Source organism: Homarus americanus, unplaced genomic scaffold, assembly GCF_018991925.1.
Source record: "Homarus americanus isolate GMGI-L3 unplaced genomic scaffold, GMGI_Hamer_2.0 scaffold25827, whole genome shotgun sequence".
NCBI classification, from domain to species: domain Eukaryota; kingdom Metazoa; phylum Arthropoda; class Malacostraca; order Decapoda; family Nephropidae; genus Homarus; species Homarus americanus.
In genome coordinates this window covers 3,872,367-3,888,975 of record NW_024738300.1, presented here as the reverse complement: position 1 = coordinate 3,888,975, position 16,609 = coordinate 3,872,367, and positions in this window count along the sequence as shown.

The following is a 16,609-nucleotide window of genomic DNA, read 5'->3' as shown; positions in this document are numbered from 1 at the left end:
TAAATAATATTGATTATGTGTTAAAGGAACATCCTTCCTTCCTTAGGCTTTAGTAAGCCCCTTTATAATATTTATACTGTATATACTTTTCACACTTGCCAGATGATTCTGGTGTCATTGTACAGGAGTACCTAGTGACAGCACTAGGATCCCGCTTCCTCTATCAAGGAATATACAATTGAAATTGAAATTGAAACAAGCTAAGCCTGTCATGCTAGAAATAGGCGAGGCCGTTATGGTGCGAGAACCTGAACGAAAGTCCACGCTTTCACCCAAGTTTGACGGACCATTCCGCATTATTGCTAAAGAAGCGAGCAACAAATTTATAATTTTTAAGCCAAACTCACAAACTTCAGATGTTGTGCTTGCAGACAAACTTAAAAAGGTCCATTCAGATTCATTCCCCAGGAATGATAATAAAGTCCCAGACACAACTGTTCAAACAGCAAACACGTCAAATACACCCTGTGTATCTGATGATTATTGTTTAAAACTACTGTACGTTCTGCGAAACGTATAAAATAATGTTCCTAACATTTCTACAATGATATTAATACAAAAAAGATTTCTGAGTGTAATCATTTTTTTTATAATTTCATGAATTCAGTGCCTGCACTGGAATGATTCATTTCTTTTTCCAAGCCTTTTGCATGCTACAAAAAACTTCAGCTCAAGCTGTATCTATTAACATAAACGAAATAATTGCAAGTATGGTTGATGCAGGGTTAGGACGAGTGGATGCACAGCATGTGTATGTGAAAATTCTTCTTGAAGCCTTACAAATAGCCAAGACGAGTTATCTGTTAACTCCAATTTTCTCAGACGAAGAGGTAGAATAGTATATCCTTCTGTTAGAGTTAACTCTCACGCATTATGCTATCCTCACCCACGTAACTATGCTAGTGCAAACCAAATTAATGCATGACATGTAGAACCTTTCCCATATACTCTGATGACACACTGTTTACTCTGAATATACCAACCGATCTCTTACTAATAGATGAAGACTACTCTTTGTTAGAAGTGATGATTTCAGGTTATACATTTACACATATGCCCAGCCTATGTTTGTTCTGCTGCAGACGGAATATGCGAATTGGTGATCATACATACTAACGTTCGCACAGCGCTGAAACAATGTAACTATACACCGATTTTCCAGGAAAACTGTGTTTCATGTGCATCTATATAATGTTCAGTATATATATACATATATATATATTGATAAAATCACACGGGAAAAGGGAAACAACGGAGCACCTTAGCTTTCGTCTTTATTCAAGACATCTTCAGAGGCAACTGGATTACATGGACAGAGAGTGCTTAAATATACAGGGTGGCCTTATAAAACATGAGGTCAGGTCATAATGATGTCATCCACTAATCCCCACACCAACACACACGTAGAGGAGCTTAGGAAAAGGGGGTGACGTGACTAGTCAGGTCAGGTCAAAAATAAGGGACCCACTAAATAACTATCATACATCTAGATCAAAGGTTTTCAAAACATTTTTAACCTTGGGCCACTGACAAATAAATACTGCAGGTTGCAAGTGGACGCACCCCCCGAACTGGGGTCCGCACTTGCTGGGAAAGGATACTTTCTAAACTATCTTGGTGGTGGGTATCGTGTGATGACCCGGAGTAGGTGGTGAATGTGGTTTGTTTGGGCCTTTCGGGTTAGAGTGGCCGCTGGTGTTGTGTGTGCTTCTTGGAAGTTTTGAGTTCTGTTTCGGAGACTTTGTGTGACTTCGCAGTCGAGGAGATAGTGTTCAAGTGGGTTGGCTGCTGGCTCCTGACAGTAGGCGCATTCCATGACGTCATTTCCGATCATCTGCCAGGAGCACTTGTACCCTAGTCGTAGTCGATGAAGGCTAACTTGGGTTTCTCTTGGTGTTTTCTTGTCCGCGAAAGGTGGCTCCCCTTTTGTAGCCGTCAGGTACCATTTGGCTGATTGGGAACCAGCGTTGAATGCGTGAAGGAAGCTCTTTTGGATGTGGATCTTGCTAGTAATTCTGAGGTGATTCTTGATCTGTTGCACGCTTGCTGGAACTTGAATGTGTACGCTACTAGAACGTGTGGCTGCCTTGGCTGCTTCGTCTGCCACGTCGTTTCCCGCGATCCCTACATGACTGGGAATCCAGTGTAAGAAGACTGGGCGGTTTTGTCTTTAGAATTACTGTAGCTGTGCGAGGATCGCGGTTATGATGTGGACGTTGTCTCTTGGTTGACTGTGTTGCAGCGCCTGCATGGTCGATTTCGAGTCCGTGTGAATTATGATGGACTTGTTGTGTTGAGTTGCAGCGTGTTGTAGGGCCTTTGAGATTGCTACCAACTCTGTTTGTAGGGTGGAACAGTCATTATAAAGTCTCCATCGGAGGGTCTGACCTTGGGTGTAGAAGGCCGATCCGGCTGTATGATGTTTTGGATCCACCTAGCCGTCTGTGAAGTATGATGCTGCATCAACCGGTGTCTCGGTGGCTATGGCTTCCAGAGTTATTCTTTTGAGGTCCTCCTTCTGGAGGTTGGCTTTGCTCTCACCTGGGTCGGGTAATTTTGAATGTGGCTGGTGGAGGGCTCCATGGTGGAGGAACTACATAACCATTGTCTCGTGTGTCTTGGTTGTTCTTGACGAGTGTTTCTGCTTGCAGGTGTCGGATGACCTCACTTGCCTCGTGCGTCCAGGTGGCCCCTCTCACTCTGTGGTCGAGGTGGAAGGAGGCACTAATTCGCGTTTTGGCAGCTGTGGGCTTATCTGATCTACAAATTTTGGCAAGGAGAACGGCTGTCACCTGCTTGACCATTAACTGCCAAGGGTGGTAGTTCAGTTTCCATTTGCAGATTGCAAATTCTGGTCCACACGGGTGCTCCGATCATGGTCGTGAGAGTATTATTTTGGATAAGTTGTAGCTTGGCTATCTGGTCTTCTCTCAGTCCAATGAGTGCTGGAGCACTGTAAATTATCAGCGATCTGATGGCGGACGTGTAGTAGGCTTTAAGCAGATGAATGTTCGCTCCTGCGGTTGTGCTGATGAGCGACCTCATGATGCTGTGTCTTCTCTTCGTCCTGTGCCTGAGATACTCGAGTTGCGGCTTGAAAGTGAGTTTCTGGTCGAACCAGATTCCAAGACACTGGTGGGTGTTGGTCCAGACTACCGGCGTGTTTTGTATGGAGAGCATCTTGTCTGGTGTGTCTGTGCAGATGGCCATTGCTTTCGAATTGGCTGGATCTATCTTGAGTGCAAGTCTGTTGCACTCCTCTTCTATAAGTTGGAGTGCGAGCTGCATGTTGGCAAGTCTGTTTGATCCTCTTACTATGAGCTGTAAGTCGTCTGCATAGCACAGGAACTTGGCTGTTTGTCTGAAAGGAAGTTTGACAAGATTTTCCATCAGGACATTGAACAGCGTTGGACTGAGGATGCCTCCTTGTGGGGTTCCGTTTTCATGGACCCTGTAGCTTGAGGTTGCTCCCTGAAAGCGTACTCGTGCTTCTCTCTGTGTGAGGTAGTTCTGGATCCACCCTAGCAACCTTCCTTTGACGCCTTTTTCAGTGAGCGTCGTTGTAATGGCCAATGGATTTGCTAGTTCGAAGGCTTTCTCCAGGTCGAGGAAGACCACCAGAGCTGGTTTGTTGTCCACTGTGCTGAGTATCTCGGCGATGTTGTTGCCTGTGCCGGTGTTCTCGGTGTAAGCAAAGATGTGAGGGTGTGGGCTGCCTACTTTCCACTTGAGTCGGTTGAGAGCCATTCTTTCTCCCGTCTTCGCTATGCAGCTGAGAAGGGAGATGGGTCTCAGTTTGTCTGGTTCTTTGGTCTTCGGAATGGGCTGTATATCTGCCTTCTTCCATTCCGGTGGAAGTCTTTGTGCTGTCCACGAAGCATTGATGACTTGTAGCAAAGCCTCGTGTCCGGCTTTTCCGGCATGGGAAATCATGGAGTAGGTTATCCTGTCGGCCCCTGGTGCTGTGTCCTTGCTTCGTTTTAGCGACTTCTGAAGTTTTTGCTGGTTTAAAGGTCTATCGGTGTCATCTTCACTGTTGCAGGCCTCTTCGATCATCTGGAGTCTGACCTGTCGCAGACGCCGTTGTTTCTCCTCCGCCTGTCTCGGGAGGTTTTTCGTTGCTGCTCGGTCAGAGAACAGTTTTGCAAGTCTCTCGGCTTCCTCTTCTGGGCTCGGATGGGTTGGTGGTGGTGGTGTTGCCTTCCCAGATGCCCTTCGGATCTGGGCCCACATTTTGCCGAGGGAGGTGTGCTCGTTCAGTTCGGAGCATCACTTGAGCCAGATTACCTTTTTTATTTCTTCCTTCTCTTCCCTGGTATCCTTAACGAAGACTTGCAGGAGATGTCTGTTTGTTTCCGTGGGATGTCTCCTATAGTTTCTTCGGGCCATGTTCACTCTGTGGTTGAGTTCTTTCATCCTGGGACAGTAGTACCAGTAATCCTTGTAGTGTCTTGATGTGGGTTTTTTTTGAGGGGGATAGCCTCTTCTGCCGCTTGGTGAACCGCCTCGACTAATTGTTGGTGGAGGGTTGTCTCGTCCACGGGTGCTGCTCCGGCCGGCTGTGATTTTTCGCGCCACTTCGCCAGGTGTTTCTTAAAGAGTCCCCAGTCTGCCTTTTGGGTATTGTATCTCCATCTCGGCGGGGGTGGAGTGGGGAGTTTGTTCACCTTCAGTGTTGTTAGGGTGGCAAAGTGGTCGCTGGTCAGCGTGGGGTGTAGCTGCCAGGAGGCCGAAGGCTGTAGTGCACTGGAGACGAAGGTTAGATTTAGCCTTCCTCCCCTAATGTGGGTGGGCTCTCCGGTGTTCAGGAGGCAGATCTCGGGTGTGTCTTGAAAGGTGGTGTATAGGTGTAGGCCGTCTTCATGTGTGGGGCTTACCGAGCTTAGGAAGGGATGATGTGCGTTGAAATCCCCTCCTATGAGTGTGGCGTGGTCAGCGGCCGAAGCGAATAATTGAGTCGCCTCCAGTGAGCCCCTTGGGTTCATGTAGATGTTGTGAACAGTTAATTCCCGTTCTTGGAAGGTTACTTTGACGGCCTGTGTCTCAATGTTTTCCCCACATGGAAATTGCTGCTTGACCTAGGAGGAGGGTATGCTTGACTTGACCAAGATCATACATCGTCTTGTTGACGCCTGCGTGAAATGCCTCCTGTATGTCTTGTAACCACTGAATTTGAAACAGTGGTGTTCTTGTAGAAGTGTTTCTTGTAGCAGTATAATGCCCTGAGCATTCCATGTAAGGATGTTCAGGGTGCTGATGTCTTCCGCCACTGTTTCAGCGGGGACTTCTGGTGGTCCTCGATGGAAATGTTCAGGTCCGATTCCGACTGGATCAGATTCATATCTACTTGTTCTGTGGTGGTTTTTGCCTTCTGGGCCGTGGTTCAGTTCAGGGGAGTTGAAACATCCAATTTCTTTTGTTACGAGTTGGGGATTTAGAATATAGTTAAAAGTCTACCCAGATCCCAACAGGCAACAACAAAAAAAACAAAGACAATCGGACTATAAAAGGGTAGACAAAGGATGAGAGTTTTTGTTGTGTATAATAAAGTACCATAAATTCCTTAACAAAATATTCAGCTTTCTATAATTTACCCTTAACCATACTTAACCTAAACATTAACAGTATATACATATTTATACAACATACAATAATTTTGAAGCAAGGTGGAGGCGGGGAGGCAATATAAGATTACAAATACCTAAGTGCGGAGCTGAGATGGCTGACGAGTAAGGCTGAGTATTGTAGAAGATGGTAGGTAGTCACTGTGCCGTAGGTTTCAAGGATAGGTGATCCTGTGGTCACTTCCCAGAGTGAACTGAACTTTCCTCGATCTGGATCTGACGAGGAAAACTTGGAGGAGGTGACGCAACAACCAGGATATGGAGAAGGGAAACCCCGGAGTGGTAACTAAGAGTAGTCATACTCGGGTTTCGTCCCTAGATGGCGTTGCTCGTGGTGCTGGGTAGGTAGATGAGGACAATAGATGGCGTGGTTCGTAGTGCTGGGTAGGTAGATCATGACCATTGATGGCGTGGTTCGTAACACTTTCTGGGAGCTGTCGGTATCTTTGGTTTTGTGGTGGCCTTTTTCGGTGTAGACTGTACCTCGGCTGTCACTCGTGTGGGGACCGGCGTGGCGTCCTCCACTGAGGTGGCTGGAGCGGTGGCGACTTGCCCGAGGACGCTCCCCATGAGTATTTGGAGCTGTGTGGGTTGGATCTCGTGGCCCAGTAGTCCGGCTAGGCCCTCCGCGAAGGTTGTCAGTACCTTGGCTAGGTCTGATACGTGTACCATTCCTTCTGGTGCCTTGGTGTGTGTGCTTGTTTTGTCTTTTTCGTGTTTGTCGTTGTCTGCTGTTTGGGTGGCTGAGGTGTGGCCGTAGTGAGGCCAGGAAACTGGGCTGCACTTTGGGTGTTGACGGTTGTGGATTTTGGCTTTGTTGTTTTGGCCTTTGGGTTCCCCAAACGAAGGTACTTGGTGGGGCTGGTGTGCAGGCGGTGGGGGCCGGTCTTGCTGCTGGTCGGTTTGCCTGGACCCTCTTTGTCGTCTCAGAGCATCCAGGGTTCCAGGCGTGGTATTTGCCCCCGCAGTTGGCACACTTGGGGGCAATTGTTTCTCCATTTTACAACTTGGTGAGGCAGGAGTGTGTGCCCTGCTTCTGCGCGCAGACTGCACAGATTTTCTTGTACGTGCACCTCGTCTGATGGTGCCCGTATTTCTGGCATCTGAAGCACCGCAGGGGCTCCGGGACGAAGGGCCTCTCTTCATAGATCTCCCAGGTTTTGAGGTCTATGGTGCTGGGGGGTGGACCGTAGTGCGTTATGAGCACTTGTTTTGTGGTGGCCGTCTTGTCGGACGGGGGAGAGCATATGTCGGCTTTTAGGATCTTCGGGTGGTTCTCCAGGGGTTCGAGGGGTAGTTCCTTTGGGTACCGGAGGACTACCGACTTCATCAGTTTCTGGGCGGGGTCCAGCTTGGTTGATGCAACGGTGGTGGTGTTTTTCAGGTAAGTGTCGAGGGTGGTGGCGGAGTCCTTGTCTTTGGGGTGAATAATCACTCCCCCTTTAGGTTGGGCCGCACTGAGAACTTGGCCAGTGGATTTAGTTTCTCCATCTCTGTGATGGCGGTATATGTCGTTTTCTTGTCCGTTTTCGAGATCCGGAATTTTGGCAGTGTCGTTGGGGGTGATGGGTGCCATTTGGGCTGCTTGACGGCATTCGTTTCCCGAAAAAGCACATCGGCGTTTTTTGTTTTCAACCTTCGTCCAGTTGTCGTCCTCAGTTGCGGTAACAGTGGTGGTGGAGTTTTTGGAGGCGGTGGCAGTGTTCTTGCTTTTCAGGGCTTCATGGAATGCCCGTAACTGGTCCGCTTTCTCTGTGCGGAGCCTGTCATGGTTCGGGTCGTCGGGTTGGCGGTTCAGGCGGGGGCGCGATTAGGAGGGCGTACGCACTCCATAACCGGTGGTTAACTGGTGTTTTTTTTTTCCAGAGCCTACCTATTCCGGTTGAGTAAGTAGCAGAGGAATTTCAGCACTCCCCGCAGGCAATGATGGCCGGGTGGTCATAGAGTGGTTCCTGAGCTTCTCTCCCGGAGCCCTGTTGGGGAAACCTACTTCCTATTGTATGTGACTGCTCACTTATAGACGTGAGCTAAGTGTGCCTATTGGGGAAGGATAAGGATTGCTACCCTCTTTCCAGGTGGACCCGCACGATCACAGTTTTCCTGGAAAGACTCTTCTGGGATGGGTTCTTGCTCCAACCCCCTTTCGTGTTCACAATCTCCTGGGAGGGAGGTGAACAGTTACAGGGGGGACAGCAGGACGAATACACTTTTTGAGGGTGCAGGTCCCTAGGCCAGAGCGAAAAAAGGAAAAATAGCAGTAGAAGGAAAAGAGCTCAAACCATGTCGGGAATATCGCGCTATAGCTGCTCTCCAGCTGGAGTGTGGGTCACTCACACCACCAGTGGGGCGGGCAAGCTAATGCTCGATTAACTGAAAACGCTCGTGAGATGTAGTCGATGATGTCAGTGGTGGATGGTCCGGTCAGGGAAGATGGCCAATAATGGCAGCAGAGAGAGGGCGGTCTTCACAGTTCCGGGTCCAGCAGGAGGGCTTGTTGAGAGGGAAAGAGTGCTGGGACGATTTACGCAATACTGTTTTCTCTTGGAACACCATACTGATCTGCATTGACCCGTACTTGTAAGTACACAGTACAGCCTAAGTGATGACATACCCATCGGTACTGAAATATTGTTGACTAATTACGCCTACTCGTTTCTGCCTAACCTGGAGTAATAAGACAATGCAGAATGAAGCGAAGCTAAGATTAATAGTTATGAACTTTGTGTTATGTCAGTATTTTTAATAAATTGTTATGAAGATAAAATTGTTTGAGACTAACTAAGTATGTATCAGATAGATCACCTTTTAATATTATGAACGCCTTCTCCTCTGCAGGTTTTGACCATATCACTGAATATTGAAAGCGTCAAAAGACGGGTTTCAATCATTCCCTTCGACTTGCCCGTAACCTGAACGTCCTTAACTAAGGCGCTTACAGTCGAAACAAGTACGGGGGGGGGGGGCGTCGAAGGGAATTCTCAACTACCTTGAGGAACAAAGGAACCACCAACGCCGGGAGTTTCAGCGTGGGACAACGTAAATCGTCCTAGCACAAATTCTCGGACAGGAGAAGGCTGGTCTTCACAGCATCACTAGAGAGGGCGATCTGTCTCATGGAGGGGCGGGCAGCCACCGCCACCAGTCTAAGACAGTTCACTCTGCAGAACCAGGACTAGTCTGTAAACACTTCTACATCTGGCGAGGTCATAGGTCGAAAGATTTAATGGCATCACATGCCAGCACTGTAGCTGAAGCCAGCGGCTATAACAAGCAGTAATATTTTTGTTTTGCTCCTAGAGATCAATATCATTTCAATTTACCTTTGTTCACAATAAAATTCACCAGTAATATTTTTGTTTTGCTCCTTGAGAACAATATCATTTTAATTTACCATTGCATATGATATACTCTTCTGTAAGGCACTTAAGAATAGGACCCTAATAACTGCTAAACCCCAGGTTGCAGTTGCTTCAGTTTAGTGTTTTCACACATATGTATGTAACATGGATAGGTGTATGTATAGTTTTTACTTTCTCTGCGAGAAGCTAATTTCTCGTAGAAGCTTGGAAGGTGGTGACCGAGTGATGTATTAGCCCGAGTCTCATGGCAATAATAATTATACAAATTTGGGTTAATACATTTAGTTTATATAATCCAATCACCCTACTGTAATTTTCCATAAACTGTGAGGTGCCATGTGCTGTTCACGTGAGGGGAAATTCCTCTCTCAGTACGCCGACCTTGAGAATGTAGGGTCAAGCCAGCCTCTCCTTCAGAGTGTTCCCTCACAGGCACCAGTCTTGACTTGAGCCTCACGAGAATCGGCAAGGTGATCTAAACTCAGTGGGCTGAGCCCCCGTCCTTAACTAACACTCACAGCTTACAGTGTTAATTATAGTGCATCTGCTAATAGACTGTGACCAATATTGTTTTACAAATAAATGGAGAGAAGACCATTTGGGCTTGTAACTTAACCCCTCAACTTATTTATATGTAAGCCTAGTTAAGGTAACTTTACCCAAAGCTTATATATACTCAAGTAGAAGTAAAAGTATCCATAGTTCAATGTACTCAAGTAGAAGTAAAAAAGTATCTCATTCATAAAGTACTCAAGTATTGAAAGTAAAAAGAAACAAAAATTATTAATTGTCTCAAATATCCAAATAAATCCTCAATAAATTAAAAAAAAAAGTTAAATATAGAAAAAAATAAGACACACAGCATTACACATGTTCATTTGCAAATCTTTCTATTGAATTAATCAATAACAGATTCTCAAACTTATCGCTGTCCAATCAAGATCTTTCGGCCTAAATATAAGCCTAGCATGACCCACCGAAAGAAAATATGTTCAGCTGCTCTTCTCCCTAGAATCCATCGCAGGGATAGTGAACAGGCTGAAAATATATCCATCCAAACTATGATCACTTTCTTCCTTATCCACACTAGTATCGTCGACGTGGACTTATGGTCCGTGGATAAAATTTTGTCTCTGCTCGCATTGGGTTAGAATGCACACCTATCTAGCAAGTATCTGAGGTGTGGGATGACCCGCACCACTCTTCCTGTCATCTCTCTAACTGTCCCAGCACCAACACCCTTCAACACTACTGTATTTCCTTGATTGCCCCACTGTCAGGGACCTCCTACCACATGACAAGTCGCTAACCACTATATGTCACCACCTACTTATTCGTAATAATCAAGATTTAGTTCTTGCACGCTACCCACCCTTTGATGGGTGCTAACTCCCAATGCCCTTAAATCATATCAATATTGTCTCCATACCACAAGTCATGCGAGACAAGAGTACCAATGTATTAGTGTCTGACCGCATGGGCTTAAGATTAAGTTTGTCACCTCCCGGGATGTAATAAATTAATTAAATAAAAAATATTAAGTCCAGCATGACTAAACAGATGATCACAAGCAGCAGATGCAGGTAGTGGGGTGTTAAGCTTGAGAGATAAATCACACAATGTCGGGAAAGACCTCAGTAGCTCCAATCCATCCCCTGGGCCTTCAGTTGAGGAGTTTGTGGATAATTGTTGCCTCCATAGTGACTGAGTACTCACCGTGAACTGTGCATCTAATTGGGGTGTGGCTGTGGTGATGTCACTTTCGAACCTAATTGATGAGTGACTATTTTTTTACACCACATAACATTTGGCGGGTACTAGGGAAGGGGCAGTGGCACTTAGTTATTTAAGCATAATTTTAAATACTCAATCTCACACATATGTATAGATACAGGTTTATATCCAAGACAGAATTTTGCAAAGTATTTTAGAATCACAGCCTCTTTGAAATTCATTTAAGATACAGGAATATGCAAAGAGCAACTGACGTCTCACGTGAAGGCCAGGCCCCAGAAAGAAAGGTGAGGGAAAAGAGAGGGGATTTGATGGGGAAGGGGGGGAATAAGAGGGTAGGCTAGGTAAGTGGGTGGTTAAGGTGGGAATGAACACAAGAAGAGCAAAGGGAAAGTCCGCTGTCGTGGCCACTGCCTCCTGACCTAAACTGACGTTCCCCTCACAAGACCTTTAGGTATGTGACCACGTGGTGACTGCCCACACCCCTACTGTCCATTTCACGGCTCCGCCCACACCATACCCTCCACCCACACAACTCTATCACTCTAGTTAATAATAAATAAATTAATTAAAAATAAATAATAATAATTTGCATGAAACGAGTAACAATTTTTTTTTCAACTGACTTGTGTAAGAACATAAGAAAATAAGGAGTCTGCAATTGGCCGGTTAGCTCCTGTCGAGAGTTACTACCACTCTTTATCATCCATGAATCTATCTAGCCTCCTTTTAAAATTTTCCAGCATTCCAACACTTACTACAAAGTTACTAAGCTTGTTCCGCTCGTCTACCGCGCTATTTGTGAACCAGTTCCTTCCTATCTCCCTCCTAAACCTAAATTTATCCAACTTAAATCCGTTGCTTCTAGTCATATCCTGCTCGGATATTATAAGAACTTTCTCTATATCTCCTTTATTGATTCCTTTCACCCATATAAATACGTCTATCATATCTCCCTGCACTCATCGTCTTTCTAGGGAATGCAAGTTTAGTTTCTTTAATCTATCTTGATATGGAAGGTTTCTAAGTCCCGGAATCATTTTCGTCATTCTTCGCTGCACGGACTCCAGTGAATTGATATCAAATCTATACTTTGTAGTAAGTGCTGGGACGCTGGAAAGTTTCAAAAGGAGTCTGGATAGATTCATGAATGATAGAGAGTGGTAGTAACTCTCGACAGGAGCTGCCATGCACAGGCCAACCGGCCTATTGCAGACTCCTTATTTTCTTATGTTCTTATGTAATAAGGGCACGAGAACTGAACAGCATAATCGAGGTACGACCTGACTAGCGCAAGATATAATTACAAATCCATAATTAAGTAAAAGTAAAAGTGCTAAGGATTTTGAGTAAGACATCGTCAGAGGAAACTGAATTACAAAGAGAAAGCATATGTACACAGGGTGACCTTACAAAACATGAGGTCAGGTAAAAAACATAACATCCACCAATCCACACACCAACCACATAACAAACATAAGAAGAGATTATACGAACGGGCGACATACTGTAACTAGTCATGTCACGTCAGGTAAAAATTATGAGACCCACTAATCATCTATCATACATCTACCTTACATGCTTTCAAAGCATTTTTAACCTTGGGCCAGTGATAAATAAATTTGTGTAACATATTATCAGTTTTGTACTGACCATCACTAAGGTTTAAAGAATACATTTCTCTAATCAATCTTGCTTCAACCAGAAGTCTCTCTGTGACACATGATGGTTTATACACTTCTAAACTGTTTTCCCAATCTATGGGATGATTATTGCTCTTTATATGAACGTAAGTGCACTGCTTTCAGATGCCGTTCTAATATTGTACTTGTGCTGTTAATTCTGAGTTGCAATTCTTTCCCAATCTGACCTACATAATTTTCATTACGATTGCTACATGGAATACAGTAAACACTTTCATTTACATTCAAGGTTGGGCTATTCTTGATTAAAATATTGGTAATAGTTGAGTCATACTTAAAAACAACATTAATATTTAATAATTTAAGGGACTGAACTAACGGGACAAATTCATTGCGATAAGGTAGAGTCAAAGTATTCTTAAATGGCTGTCCAGGGCAATTGCTATAAATTGCCGACTGGAAAAAATTGTGCAAACAATGGTTGGGCATTCATTGATAGCTGGCAACGATTCTATGGGAACGACTACCTATACAGTCGAGACGGAGTACACTTGTCTCGTGAAGGGGTAAAGACGTTGTCTGCATCCCTGGAGAGTGAAATTGTCACTCCAAAGGGGGGGGGTCGCCAGTAGAGAGAGGTCGGGAAAAGTGGGAGTCAAAAAACAAGCAGGTCCTGGGAAGTAAAATTAGTTACTCAGGACAAGGGGTAAAACAGGACCAGGGAAGGGTAGGTTTAAATGTATACTATACAAACAGTAGGAGCGTTAGAAATAAAATAGACTTGCTGAGAGCGGTTGTATGTACCGAGAATGTAGACGTCATAGCAATCACCGAAACTTGGATGAATCTGGCGAGCAAAATTTTTTTATCGGAGTACCACATAGAAGGGTACAACCTTTTTCACAAGGACAGGGAAGGTAGGAAGGGGGGAGGGGTCGCACTCTTCGTCAAGGATACATTATCATGTTGTATTAATAATTCAATAAAGGGTGAAATAGGAACCGAGTCTGTATGGGTAGAAATCATGGAAGGAAGAGAAAAACTAATTATGGGAGTGATTTACAGGCCCCAAGTCTTGGGAAAGAAGCAGCTCAGCCTATATGGCAGGAAATGAGTAAGGCAGCAAAATATAACAACCTGTGCATTATGGGGGATTTCAACTTCAGAAATATTGACTGGGACAACATTGTAGGTGACTATGAATCTGGCGACTTCCTAGACGCAGTACAGGACAATTTTTTGAAACAACTAATTACAGAACCTACTAGAGGTGACAATATATTAGACCTAGTATTAACGAATAAAGAAAATATTATCAGAGATTACACAGTAGGGGACAAACTAGGAAACAGTGACCACAGAGAAATCAGGTTCACCCCAAATCGGGAAACCAAAAAAAAATGACAATATGGTCACAGTCCCAAACTTTCGGTTTGCGGATTATCAGGGGTTAAGAAAATACCTAGGTGAGGTCACCTGGGAACAGTCACGTCAGTCCCCAGTAGGAAGGGGTGAGGTCATAGATGACACAACAATTGATCATGACTATAATATATTCACTAGTATACTACATAAAGCACAAGAACAAAATATACCATACGAAAAAAATAAGGTAAAATAAGAATGAGCCAAGGTGCATGACCAGAAAACTTAAACATGATATAGGAATAAAGAAAGGAATATATAAGAAATTAAAGAGAGGGGAGGAGCAGCTCAGAAATAGGTATAATGAACAATCTAGGAATGTTAAGAAAAATGTAAGGAAAGCAAAGAGAGACTATGAAATCAAAATAGCAAGAGAATCCAAGACGAATCCCAAGGGATTTTTCCAGGTATATAGGACAAAGGTCAAGGACAAAGTTGGGCCTTTAAAGTCAGGGAGGGAAGAAGTGATAAATGGCAGTGAAGAAATAAGCAAAGCATTGAACAGCTACTTTTTATCAGTTTTCACAGAAGAAATTTGCTTTGAAATTGCAGAGGTGGAACTAATATTTAAGGGAAAGGAAGAAGAGAAATTAAAGAATATCACTATGAGAAAAGAGGATGTTCTTAAGAAGATAAATAAACTAAAGAAAACAAAATCCCCAGGGCCGGACGAAATTTTCCCTCGAGTCTTGAAAGAGCGTAGGGAACAGATTAGCGGACCCCTCGTAAATTTATTTACAAAGTCATTAGACACCAAAGTTGTGCCAGACTTGTGGAAACAGGCAAATGAAGTGCCCATATTCAAAAAGGGAGATAGAGCATGAGCGTCAATTTACCGGCCGATCAGTTTGACGTCAGTCGTGGGGAAATTTCTTGAATCAATTATAGCAGATAGCATCCGATCGCATCTAGAGAAAAACAAATTAATCTACAACTCTCAACATGGGTTTACAAAAGAAAAATCTTGTCTAACAAATCTGCTGACGTTTTTTAGGAAAGTCTTCGAGGTAGTAGATAATGACGAAAATTACGATGTTATTTACTTAGACTTTAGCAAAGCATTTGACAGAGTACCGCATCAGAGGCTTCTGAGGAAAATTAAGGCTCATGGTATCGAGGGGAAAGTTTTAAATTGGATAAAATTATGAACTCTTGTTCATAATCTACATAAGCGATCTAGATACTGGGATCAGCAGTGACATAAGCAAGTTTGCGAATGACACCAAAATAGGGCGGCAGATTAATTTAGGGCAGGATGCAAATTCACAGGAGGATTTAAATAAACTGCAGGGGTGGTCTGAAAAATGGCAAATGAAATTCAACACCAGCAAGTGCAGCGTACTTAATATTGGAAGAACAAATACTGATAATGTATACAGCCTTAAGAACATCAACCTAGAGAAGCCGAATTGTGAAAGATACCTAGGGGTACTTGTAAGCCCAGACCTACGGCCTAGAAAACAGTGCGTTAATGTTCGAAATAAGGCAAACAGAGTATTGGGTTTTATATCTAGAAGTGTATGTAACAAGAGTGCAGAGGTCTTATTGCAGCTATATCTTGCACTAGTCAGGCCACACCACACAACCTTACCCAAGGAGGCTCAACTGGCGTGGGTAACTGTGCCAGTCAAGCCCTACTGCAGACCTAAACGGTGTTACAAATGCCGGCACTACGGACACACTGTAAACAAGTGTGAGGCGCAGAAGGACACCTGCTCCCTGTGCAGCTGCCCCGGACACCGCTACACGGTTTGCCCCAACACAGTAAAAAAATGCACTGCTTGTGGCGGCCCACACTCCTCCGCCGATCGGACCTGCCCGAAATGGAAGGAGAAATGCAGGATAGCCAAGGCTCGTCTCGACAAGAAACTGAGCTACAAAGAGGCCCTCCTTGCTGTACACTCCCAAGACAAGAAAAAAACAGCAGGAAAGAAAATCCAAGAAAAGAAAGCCCATGAAAAGAAAACTCAAGAGAAGACTCCCACCACACAGAACCAAGAACACCACGAGGCCCGTGGAGCTGAAGCCCACGTGGTCAACCTCACCGTCTCCGACTTCTTCCACACCTATGAGGACTTAAGACACGAGGAAGACAAACAACAAGACCCAAACACAAATGAATGGACACTTCAAGAGAGCAAGAAGGGGAGGAGAGTTAGAAGAAAATCTACATCAAGCTAAGAAGACCAAGACATTTCCTCCACACAAGAAACCAACACACACAATCAAGCCAACCAAGCACTGAGAATCCATTGCCCAACCCAACACGCACCTGACGCTCTGTCCTGTCGCCTCCCGGCCGCGTCCGGGCGAGTTGCTGCTGCCTCCATCTTATACTCCCTCACGCAAGCGGTGTTTAGCCACTGCATCTATTCTCTCCTCTTAAAATTCACTTCAATCCTCCCTTTATTCTTCCCCTGAACCTCTTTCACCCCTGTCACTAGCTTTTATTCATTCATTTCGCACCTCGATTATGCGGCTCAGTTCTGATGCCCATATTATAGAATGGATATAAATTCACTAGAGTCAGTGCAGCAAAGAATGACAAAAATGATTCCGGGACTTAGAAACCTTCCATATCAGGATAGGTTAAAGAAACTTAACTTGCATTCCCTAGAAAGACGAAGAGTGCAAGGAGATATGCTAGAAGTATTTAAGTGGGTGAAAGGGTAAACAAAGTGAAAGATTACAGGGAAATAGTGTTAGGAATGATGACAAAACTAAATTAGACAGGGGGTTTAAAACTAAACGCGGTAAGGGGAGGACTCAGAACACGACTAACTTAAATGTATACTACGCGAACAGTAGAAGTATGAGAAACAAA